The sequence below is a fragment of the Choloepus didactylus genome, chromosome 4, assembly GCF_015220235.1.
Source record: "Choloepus didactylus isolate mChoDid1 chromosome 4, mChoDid1.pri, whole genome shotgun sequence".
Classification (NCBI taxonomy): domain Eukaryota; kingdom Metazoa; phylum Chordata; class Mammalia; order Pilosa; family Megalonychidae; genus Choloepus; species Choloepus didactylus.
Window position 1 is genome coordinate 145,891,138 of NC_051310.1, and position 10,450 is coordinate 145,901,587.

The following is a 10,450-nucleotide window of genomic DNA, read 5'->3' on the forward strand; positions in this document are numbered from 1 at the left end:
AAGGAATACAGACAGCATCTTAGAGTAATAATGGGATAACCATCACACAGAACTAACATTGGCAAGGTTGGAGTCAGTGATAAGTCAAATATACTTCCAAATCAGTTTTAATATTTACCCATATCAGAAATCCAAACCAAATCTCTTCATTGTATGGAAGAAAAGAGTTAAAATCTTTTTTTAAAAAAACTCCCAACTAGTAAAGTTTTTGAGAAATCCTAAGAGATGGAATAGAATCAAGTCAAAAGTCAATTCCTTCTCTTTTTTATTTCAATCCCTTTTCATGCAGACAGCTATTGAGACAAAATTTTTTGTTGTTGTTGTGTTGTGTGTTTTCTTTTTCTTTTTAAATGTCAACTTGCCAAGGACTGATTGCAGTCATTAGAAAGACACAATAATTGATTTCAATAATTAATTCCTGCTTACTGAAGTAATGTTGCTCATGCATTTCTCCTCAGGCCCCAGTAAAAAGGAACTCAGAGGCAGGAGTACATAAACAGCTACATTACTTTGGGGAGTGAAAGTCCCCTAACATGCTGTAGATTTGGGAAGAGCTTTTAGGCCCGGGGCTATTTGAAGTTAATTCCTATATGGTCCCCTGTTACCCTGTTGTCCTTGTTTTTATAACAAATTTAGAGAGCAGAAAGCCAAGGGGAGAGCTCGGCATCTTTGCAACAAACGATCTCAGCTCAATCAGAAATATCCATCTTCACACTATATCAGAAGTCTCTAAAAAGGAAAAGGAGAGCGAGAGAGCATGAGTTCTGGAAGGTGGTAGCGTGTCAGAAAGGAGGAGAGCTGGGAGTGAGTGGAAAAATAATCAGAGATGAATGCCAAGAAGAAAACAAAGTAAGTGGAAAAGACTGTTTGGGAAACTAAATGACCCGAAGTCCCTTTTCATTTATAATTTCTAAAATCCACATTGCTTCTAACTGTAGTCAGAATGTTAAAATGGAGTCACTTTGGGGCCCTTTCACAAGGATTAAATAGGCTGTGCTATCTTGTATGCCTTATATGAACAGAAACCAAACTGACTCCATATGACATTATTTTATTGCTTTCCTCTAAGATGTTTCTCAGACCAGTAATACATTTTTTAAGTAATAATACTTCATATGCCTTAATGCAACCATACAAAGATAAAACTCAACTCAAATGCAATGTTTAAGAACATTTATCATTAATGGAAAGGCTATTAAACACCTAGGATCTTCACAAATTTATCACTAAAACATCACTTTAAACCTCCCCCCAGTATTATGTGCCCAGCTCCCCTTAATCCAGAATGTGTCACAACACAGGCTTCTCACTAATCGGGGAATTTACAACCCCAAGCTGATTGTGATGTCAATGCTTCATTGTTAATGAAGGCCTATAAAGGACTGGAAAGCATAAATGGAAAGCAGGCCCTTATTAGGCATTGCACCACTCATAGTCATACCCAGGTACAAGAACCGACCTCTTGTTACTACCTGGTCCCAGGGCGATAAGTTTCCTGATGTAAAGAACAGATTAAAAGTAAAACGAGACCAGATGTTTTTCCCATTAGATGGATTAAGTCAGACCAAACCTAAAATTAGGAAAACACGCAGGGGTGATTTACTATCACACTGTGATGGGTGGCTGCACTGGGAGCCGTGGCCATTGGCTGCAGAGCCAGATCTCCGTTTATTAATGGGGCTGCGGGAGCCACCAGGCCTCACCCCTGACTGCTCTAAAAATGCTGAACGAGGCCTCCATGCTACTGATGAAAGCTGCTCTCTGAAGGTGGAACCTCAGTAAAAACAACAAAATCTACTTCAAACACAGCTGATGGTATAAGAGGCAGAGGAAAAGGCTAAGCTTTTCTATCTTCCTTAATAAAAGTATTACGGGATTAAATGTACCAAATTAGCCCAGCTCAAAGGATTTTTTTTTTCTTAAAGTATAATCTTGTTATGACTAAGAAAATCAACTTTGCTGAGTCTCCTGTGGGCCAAAATCAGACAATTCAATCCCAAAGTGTTGCTTTGCAAGCTGAGTGCCGAGAATGTCCAATGGAATGTTGATACCTTAAGAGTTAGCCAGTTTAGCCTCACTGAGTAGAAGGAGTGAGACCAGATTTAACAAAATAGTCAAAACGTTCAAAAACCCTACTGCAACTACTAGTCTTTGACTGTAACGCAGCAGCTGAACGTAAGTCCTTGCCAGGAACTTGACAGAAGAAAGAAGTATTCAAAGAATAGCCTGTTATCTTGAAATACAGGAAAACTTAAAATATGCTTTCTTAGACAGTGGATTAAGTATAGTATCAAATAACTCATTTGACAGTTGCATCCTTGAAACAGTCTTCCTCAAAAATTAAGTTTCATCTTAATTTTGCTAAATTGTTCATATCCTAGGAATGTTTCGGTATTTTAAATTAGTTTTGTAGTGTTTATTCCCTTGGTTTATGTTTTTTGGTTTTGCATCCTCAGAGCAAGATTTAATAGAAAGGATATGTGGATAAAATTCCAGACCTGTGTTATAACTCCTGAGCTGTTCCTTAATTCCTGTAGGTATGTCACATCAACACTACAGAGTTTCCTTATTTGCAAAAATGAGGTCAAGAGGCATCTCAAGATGGTTGTAAGGATTAGATAATACCTTAGGGACATGTAGTAGGGACTCAGTAAGTTTATACCAACTATGTGCCTGCCTGCCTCATTTCCATTTCCATTGTGATCCCAGTTGTCAGATATAAGACTGAGCCTCTCAAATGTTTGTAAAAGTTTGCAAAAATCACAAAATCAGCCACAAAGCTGGCAAGAAAGGAAACCTCAAGTTTCTTCCCAAGACCATTTGCTCAGTCGTAGAGATTCTTGGGAAGACTAAGGCTTTCCCACTTTTGCACAGAGGATGATGATGAATTTTCAAAATTTAAATTTTGTTCAGCACCCAAAAATTTAAATATGGTTAACTGACTGTCCTATTTTGCTAGTCAGGACTGAATTATGTGACTCTGTAGGTGCATGACTTAGCGTACAGCCACAACTGGGTGACTTTGAGCAATCAAAGAAGTGCATATTGGTAGGAGAGAAAGGGATAAAGACAAGCCGCAATATAAAACCAATAGCAATCAGCTGAACTGGACTAAAAAGACAAGAACACAAGTGAGGGGCACAGTTCAGTCTTCCAAGGAGTCAAGAAACCAAGTCACATCAAAAATTTAATGAAAAACTACAGAGAAGAAAAATCACATGCACCCCCCCCCCACACACACACACACACATACGCACATACACAATGTTCTGATGGGGTGGGTAGTTCCAGTTGGTTTTTTTCCTGCCATAAAGGCATCAGGCAGCTTCTCTATAGACGAAGTAAAAATGACACAACAAATACTGTATTGAAACTTTTAAACAGGCATTTGGGAAATCTGCTGTTTGTATTCATAAGCTGTTCATCAGCAGATGGAAAAATATTACTTTTGTAGGAACAAATGGTCACCACCTAATTTATGGCAAATAATTGTCTTGAAAATATTACTCCTCTATTTCTTGTGGCCGAAGAGACACATCAGAAATTATAATACAGCAATGGAGTGTTTGTTGTACCTCAGCATGTTAGTGTTGGCCCCTTCTATGATGCAATAATGGTCAGAAACAGTATTTTGTAGTGTTTGACCTCATAAATTTTTTCATATGTAGAACGTCAGAAATGTTTTCTGTTCTAACATGATAGACTACGTCTTAAAAACAGACATGGTTAGTGCATGTTTCAGGTGTGGCAGTAACATGTAGCAACTATAATAAATTTAATAATTAAATTTAAGCTTAATATCATTAGGTGCTGGTGGTACTGTCATTTAATGAATCTTGAAATTTTTTGTCTTTCCAGCTGAGTCCTTGACATTTTAGGAAGATTGCACATGCTTTGGGGGAAGGATAACTAATTCTCCACTCTTCAAAAATAAGGAATATGTAATTAGAAAGTCCAAATTAGAGTAAACATACACTAAAAGCATCAGTAATTTGTGAGCTTACTTGTACTTCATATTTCCTTTTTAATCAAGAAGTTATAGCAGAACTGATACAGCCTTTACTTGCAAATTAAGTGCAAATTTATGTCTACTGTCAAAACAGTTAATTCAGCTTTCTACCATGGTATTTACAAATGTACTTGTTTAAAGTGTGAGGAGGGGGCAATGGGGTTGGAAGAGAGATGAGTCATGTATTTATTGTCATCACTCAAAAACTACAGTCTCCTTGAGGGCAAGAGTTATCCCATCCTTAAGAAGAATGCTTTTTTATTTAGTTACAGCTGAATGTTTCTATGGGTAGCTACCCTAAATGTCACATAACTACACAAAGGGCATTATCCTAAACCACATTCTCAGTGAATGCATCCTCAATTAAAAATGTTGATCTGTTCATGGCTTAATGTAACACGAGTCCTAAGTAACATAAAAATCTCTCTAATTTCTTGAAATATCATTGTTTATTCTAGATTTAAAGGAAATCTCATGGAAAGTCAGCAATTGATGGATCATTTTCTGAAGACAGATTCTTTTTACTAGTATCTAGTGCAGCCCTGTATTCATTTTTAAGAACAAATAATTCCAATAGACAAAATATATTGTTATCCCTCTTTATAAAAATTCCAAATCATGTACCAATTTTTATAGAATGTGTTACCATTCTTATTCTTTCTTCTATTGCTGCACTAATCACAAGACTGAATGTGATCTTGAGAGCTGTTCAACCAGCCCCTGCCTCTAAACATGACTATACTTAAACCAGAAAGATGGCTATTCACACTCTTCTTTTACACCTCAGAGGAAGCATATAGGAGCCATTAGATTATCATGGTATCTATGCAATACCTGTGAGTAATATATACAACCGCCTTTTTATGGCTACTGCATTTAGAATATTTCTGTTCATCCCATTTTAAATTCTACTCAAATGTAAGTGTGAATTCACTGTTAGACAGATACATAATCTGTGTAACTCAAAGAAGACTAAAATGTCAAAGAATGAAAATTGTTCTACATGAAAATCTCGTTATATTACTTTGGCAGTATTAAACTGCTAAATTAATACCCTGTTCAGGTGCAGTTCTCTTTATGCAATAATGCTTCTGAAAATGTCTGTAAAGTGAATCATATTGAAAGCGTTATATTTAAAAATATCCTAAGGTAAAGTCTTTAATAAAATAAATAATCTTTTTCATGAATTCAAGCATATATTCTCCTAAACTGACACACCTGTATTTAAGTTTAATATTCAAGTTAACTGTCACACCAAACAGTACTGAACTCTCTTATACTGGACCATCAAGAAGACAAAGTTTCAGCTTGATATCTTTTATTACAGGGTTGATTTTGAAATTATTTTATTTTTTACAAGGTGTAATATCATATGATACAAAGTTCAAAAAGTATAAATGGGAATATAGAGAAAAGTAAGTTGATTTCCCACCTCTCTGTCTCAACCATCTAGTTCTCTACCCTGGATGTGAGAACGTGCCATTAAATGTATGGATTATTTTAGAAACAATTTATGATTACAATATATTGAGTCTTTCTAGAAAATATTGAAAAATTCCTTTCTAGTTGTAGCATGTTAGTGGCATATTATTGTTTCCTTTTTAGAGACCTTGTTTTGCATGTTTCTTTTGTTTAATACTAGCTATCTTCACATTTTGTTGTTTTTAAATGGAGTTTTCTCACTCTTCCAGACCTTGGGATTGAGGAGTGACTGAAAAGCTGAAAGTCCCTGCCCTTATTGAGCTTACATTCTAGCAGAAGAGAGAGAAAATAAACAAGAAAACATATAAACAATGTAATCTCCACTGGAAATACATCCAATGGAGGTTAAAGTAGGACAAAGATAAGAAAGCAATAAGGATGCTATTTTAGTGAGAGTGGTCAGTGAACTGTCTGTGGAGGTGATATTTGAACAGAGACCTAAACAGTGAGCCATGCAAAGACGGAGGGTGGGGGGAGCAGTAAGTTGTGAAGAATGGCACTAAAAAGGAAACAGTATTGACCTAAGGTCTTTTCAGTGTTCAATTGCTGGAACCAGGAAATCTGGGTGTGTATGTGTGTGTAGATAGATAGATAGATAGATATAGATAGATGATAGATAGATATCTAGATAGATAGATAGATAGATAGATATAGATAGATGATAGATAGATATCTAGATAGATAGATAGATATCTAGAAAGATAGATATCTAGATAGATAGATAGATATAGATAGATAGATATAAATACATGTCATGTTCATTCTAGTACTTATAATTCAATTCAAATGCAGAGATACATGGTTTTTACTTAACTTTATTGATCTTATTTTTACTTAACTTTATTGATCTCTATCTCCTTTCTCCCATATCAAAATCCTAATTCCAGATAACACTGACATAATTAGTCATGTACTTTATCCCAGAGAACTAAACACTTCTCAGCATTACAATACCGGCACTGTCGTCAACTATATGATTACTGAAAGTAGCAATTTTTGTTTGTTTGTTTTTAGGGTAATTCTACTAGGGACATTTAGTAAATTACCATGTTTTCAAGTCATTTAAAATAATTCCTTTTTGTGTGATTATACACCCAACTCAATACACAACTAGGTTCATTTACTTCATTTTTAATTTGCTTTAGAATGATATAAATTATGGATATAACCACCGAAATTTTTGTACCACAAAATGTTCCCTTTCATCTCCTGGCAGAATACTCAAAAAAAGATACCTTAAGATGCATTAGGCACTTTTCTTTTAGAAGAGATAAACATTGTATATTTGCTTACCTATTCTGCAATTAAAAGTAACTCTCAATAGTGGGATAACTAGCAGATAATTTAGGGGAAAAACGAACACACTTAACCTAATTCTTCAAATTTTAGGTGATGTTTAACCAATTAGTGAGCATATAACTACTTTTCAAAAGAAACTTATGCAATGAAGAGAGTTATTTTTTTAAACAGATATTTGGCATTGTAAGAATCATCTGATTTATTTTTCCTCCAAATACTGTAATGTAGTTTTTACAAAAATCTTTCATATTTTCACACTTAGATTTGGAAAAAGAATTTTCTGTTTAAAAATCTTCCAAAGAATTTCACTGTGTTTTGAGCACCCTGTTACTATCTTATTAGTTTGAAAGAATGATGGATTGGCATCAGAGAAGATGGACTTTGCAGAAAATAACTTTACCTGGTAAAAGGTGAGACTGAAAATTAGAACCCTGATTCTTAAGTGTAGCCAGTAATGTCGTTTTCAGTTTAGCTCAATATTTTAAAGGTTTGTTTGTTTTTAAGGTAAGATTACTCCTAAAGTATATTTTATGTTAGGCCAGCTACTAAAAGCAAGTTTAGAAATAAGTTGAACTTTAGAATCAAAATTTGAATGGCTTTTTCAAAAGTGTTAGACATGGAAAAAGAAACAGGGGATTAAGAGAACATGGATAACTGAAGATAGATACTTTCCCCTCCATTTCTAACTCTAAACTCTCTGCTTTTTTGTTGCTAGGGAGTATGAGCTGCTGGATCAAAGTCATTGTGAAACAGAAAACTGGTAAAGATCCCTCTTCCTCTTCAGGCTGTGGAAATTTCTAGAAACATACACTAGAGTTCAAAGTATCTCAAAGTAGAAGATCCTGGAAAAGCCCTAACTCATAGATAACTGAACTCAGGAGAAAGATCTAAATTGGCTTCACCCAGGGGAGTTATATTTCCTAGGCCATTTGGAGACCATATAGCTGCTGAGACCTCCCGGCTCTTGAGCCTGGGAGAGTACAAAGAAAATGGGAACGGGGAAGTTTCCATCATCCGCCTCAGCAAAGGATCAATAGCCTCTTTGCTTCTTCTACACAACTAGCTCAGAGAGAGAAAGACCACTGTCTTGTCACAGTCTATGGGACTGCCATTAATTAGATACTTTACCCTCAACAAATCACTAAAGAATAATAATAACCCATCTGGGGGGACCAAAAAATGAAAGCTAGGAAGTTTCATCAGAACAAACAGAACATATGCACACCAAACAGAACTGTAAGGGGACACAAACAACAATTTGAACAGAAAAATAGTGAGAACATGACATACAAAGGACTTTGTGGAGCAAGGAAAACAAGATTCCAACTAAAGTCAATAGTTTAAATGGAGACAAAATTAGTCATGGTGGAGACCTTAGAGTCCTGGAAGTTCAAACAAAAGAAATACCTGAAAACATTGAGCAAAAGTGTGAAGAGAATAAAATCATGAGAGAATGGTAATTTGAGGATGAATCCAAGAGATTATAGCTGTGATGATACAAGTTCTTCAGTTCACAGATGGAGACTGAAAGGGCAAGTGCCAGGCCATCTTCATAAGAAAAGACACAGACCCCAGGACTTTCAGGAAAGTTTACTGAAATCTAATTATAAAGACAGAAATGATGCATGAAGACAGAGTACCAATAAGTAAAAGTCAATCAGCTTTTGGAGGGTTCCCCATGGCTGTGCAGCACACGCTGTGTGGCCTGGCAGGGAGAAACGCGGCAATTCTTGGTCAACCCCAGGCTGCAGCTGTCGGAACCCGGGTGGCAAACCTAGTGGTCACGGTGCCCACTCGTGGGCCCCCGACACCTGGATGGGGACCCACCTTAAATAACTAGAGATGATGGAATTAGATATAGGAGATGCCACCCACGTTTACACAGCATTCTTAGTTTACCTGGAGCTCATGGAGAGTAAAAGTTTGCATGAGGTAAACTGTAGGGGATTACCAGAACTCCAGCTCATCTGCCTTGTCCGTACTGAGATAGAAGGAGAAGGGTTACAGCCTCTGGTGCCTACACCCATCAGCGTGTTCCTCAGCCATAACAGGATAAGGGAAATCTTGAAGGCATTGAAAATTGCAAGGTGACCAAGATTTGCCCATGTCTTTTACTTTGGCCACAGTGGAGACCAATTCCACAATAGTCTATTATAAACTTACTGATAGATTTATGCTGCCAGACCCTCAGAATATTTCCCTTAGAAGATGACAGCTTTTCTTCCCGATGCTTATTTTGTTCATCCAAGATTGGATTTGAGATCGATCAGCCTGCTCCATCTTTCATCTCAGAGATAGATGGGATTGACTTCACTGGTCCATTCCATAGGTTTTCTTTGTGAAGAATAAGACTTTCCCAGATAGAAAAATGTTTTGTGCTCTAGCACTTCCTTACCTGGAGACAATATAATTGCAGTTTTATACAGGTGAATGCCAAGGATATGTTCAGAGGGTTGGAATGCCTATTTCTCCTGTCATCGACACAGCTGCCTCTGTGTTTGCCGCTGCCACCTCTGGCTACTGTTGAGACTTCCACCTCCTTCCCTTACTCAACTGCCCATATCCTTTGGCCAATACAGCTAGCCTGGAATGGTATTTCATATACACCTTGACACATCAAGAATTTACTTCTGTCTACTTTTCTGTCCCCCATTTTAATTTAGAACTAATGGAAACTTACATGTCTAAGTCAATAGGAACCGGAGAAGTGCTACCTCCAAGAGTACCGGGCCTTCCCTTCCATTCTTATTGCCACTGAGAACTCTTATTATATCATACCTGGAATATTACAGGAGAGATAGTGTGGGACAGTATCAGCCTTAAAAATGTCTTTATTAACTAAACCCAGTTATTCCACTTTTGTTAGTCTCTCTCAATCAAGTTGTCCAAACTATGTAAAATTATATGCACAAAGATGTTTCAAGTAGCATTACTAGTAAAAGACCAAATTATATACGTCTTAAAAGTTTAGGGTGGGGGTCAGCAACATTTTTCTGTAAAGGGCCAAACAGTAAATATTTTAGGCTTTGCAGGCCATACAGTCTCTGTCACAACTATTCAACTATGCCATTTGTAGCACAAATGCAGCCATAGACAATGTGTAAGCAAGCAGGCAGGGCTGTGTTCCAGTAAATTTATTTACAAATATAGGGTTCCAAGGCAAAAGTTGAACAACCTGTTCTTCATAGACCAGATAGTAAATATTTTAGGCTTTGTAAGCCATATACCATCTCTATCACATATTCCTCTTTCTTTCTGTCTTTACAACCTTTTAAAAATGTAAAACCTATTTTTAGCTTATGAACTATACAAAAATAGACCCTGGGCCAAATTTAATCCATGGGCCATAGCTTGCCAACTCCTGGTCTAAGGAAATAGTCAATAAACAAATATACATACATATATATATATATATATATATATATATATATATATATATATATTCTCAAAATTAGTAAAGAATAATATGAAAAACATGAAAAAAAATGTTATATTAAGGAAAAAAGCAAGATAACAAATTTATGAATGGGTATGACTATGGCTGTGAAAATACACTGGCATATAATTTTAAAAATGACAAAATAAAATTGTTAACCATGGTTATACTAGGATAGCAGGGCGGTAAATGGATAATTTGTCTTTTCACAATATTCCAGGTTT

General features: G+C 36.2%; 1 pseudogene; it reads left to right on the forward strand.

Moving 5' to 3' along the window:
• The first annotated feature begins 1,395 nt into the window (after positions 1 to 1,395).
• Positions 1,396 to 9,002, forward strand: LOC119532832 (annotated as a pseudogene).
• Positions 9,003 to 10,450: the final 1,448 nt, after the last annotated feature.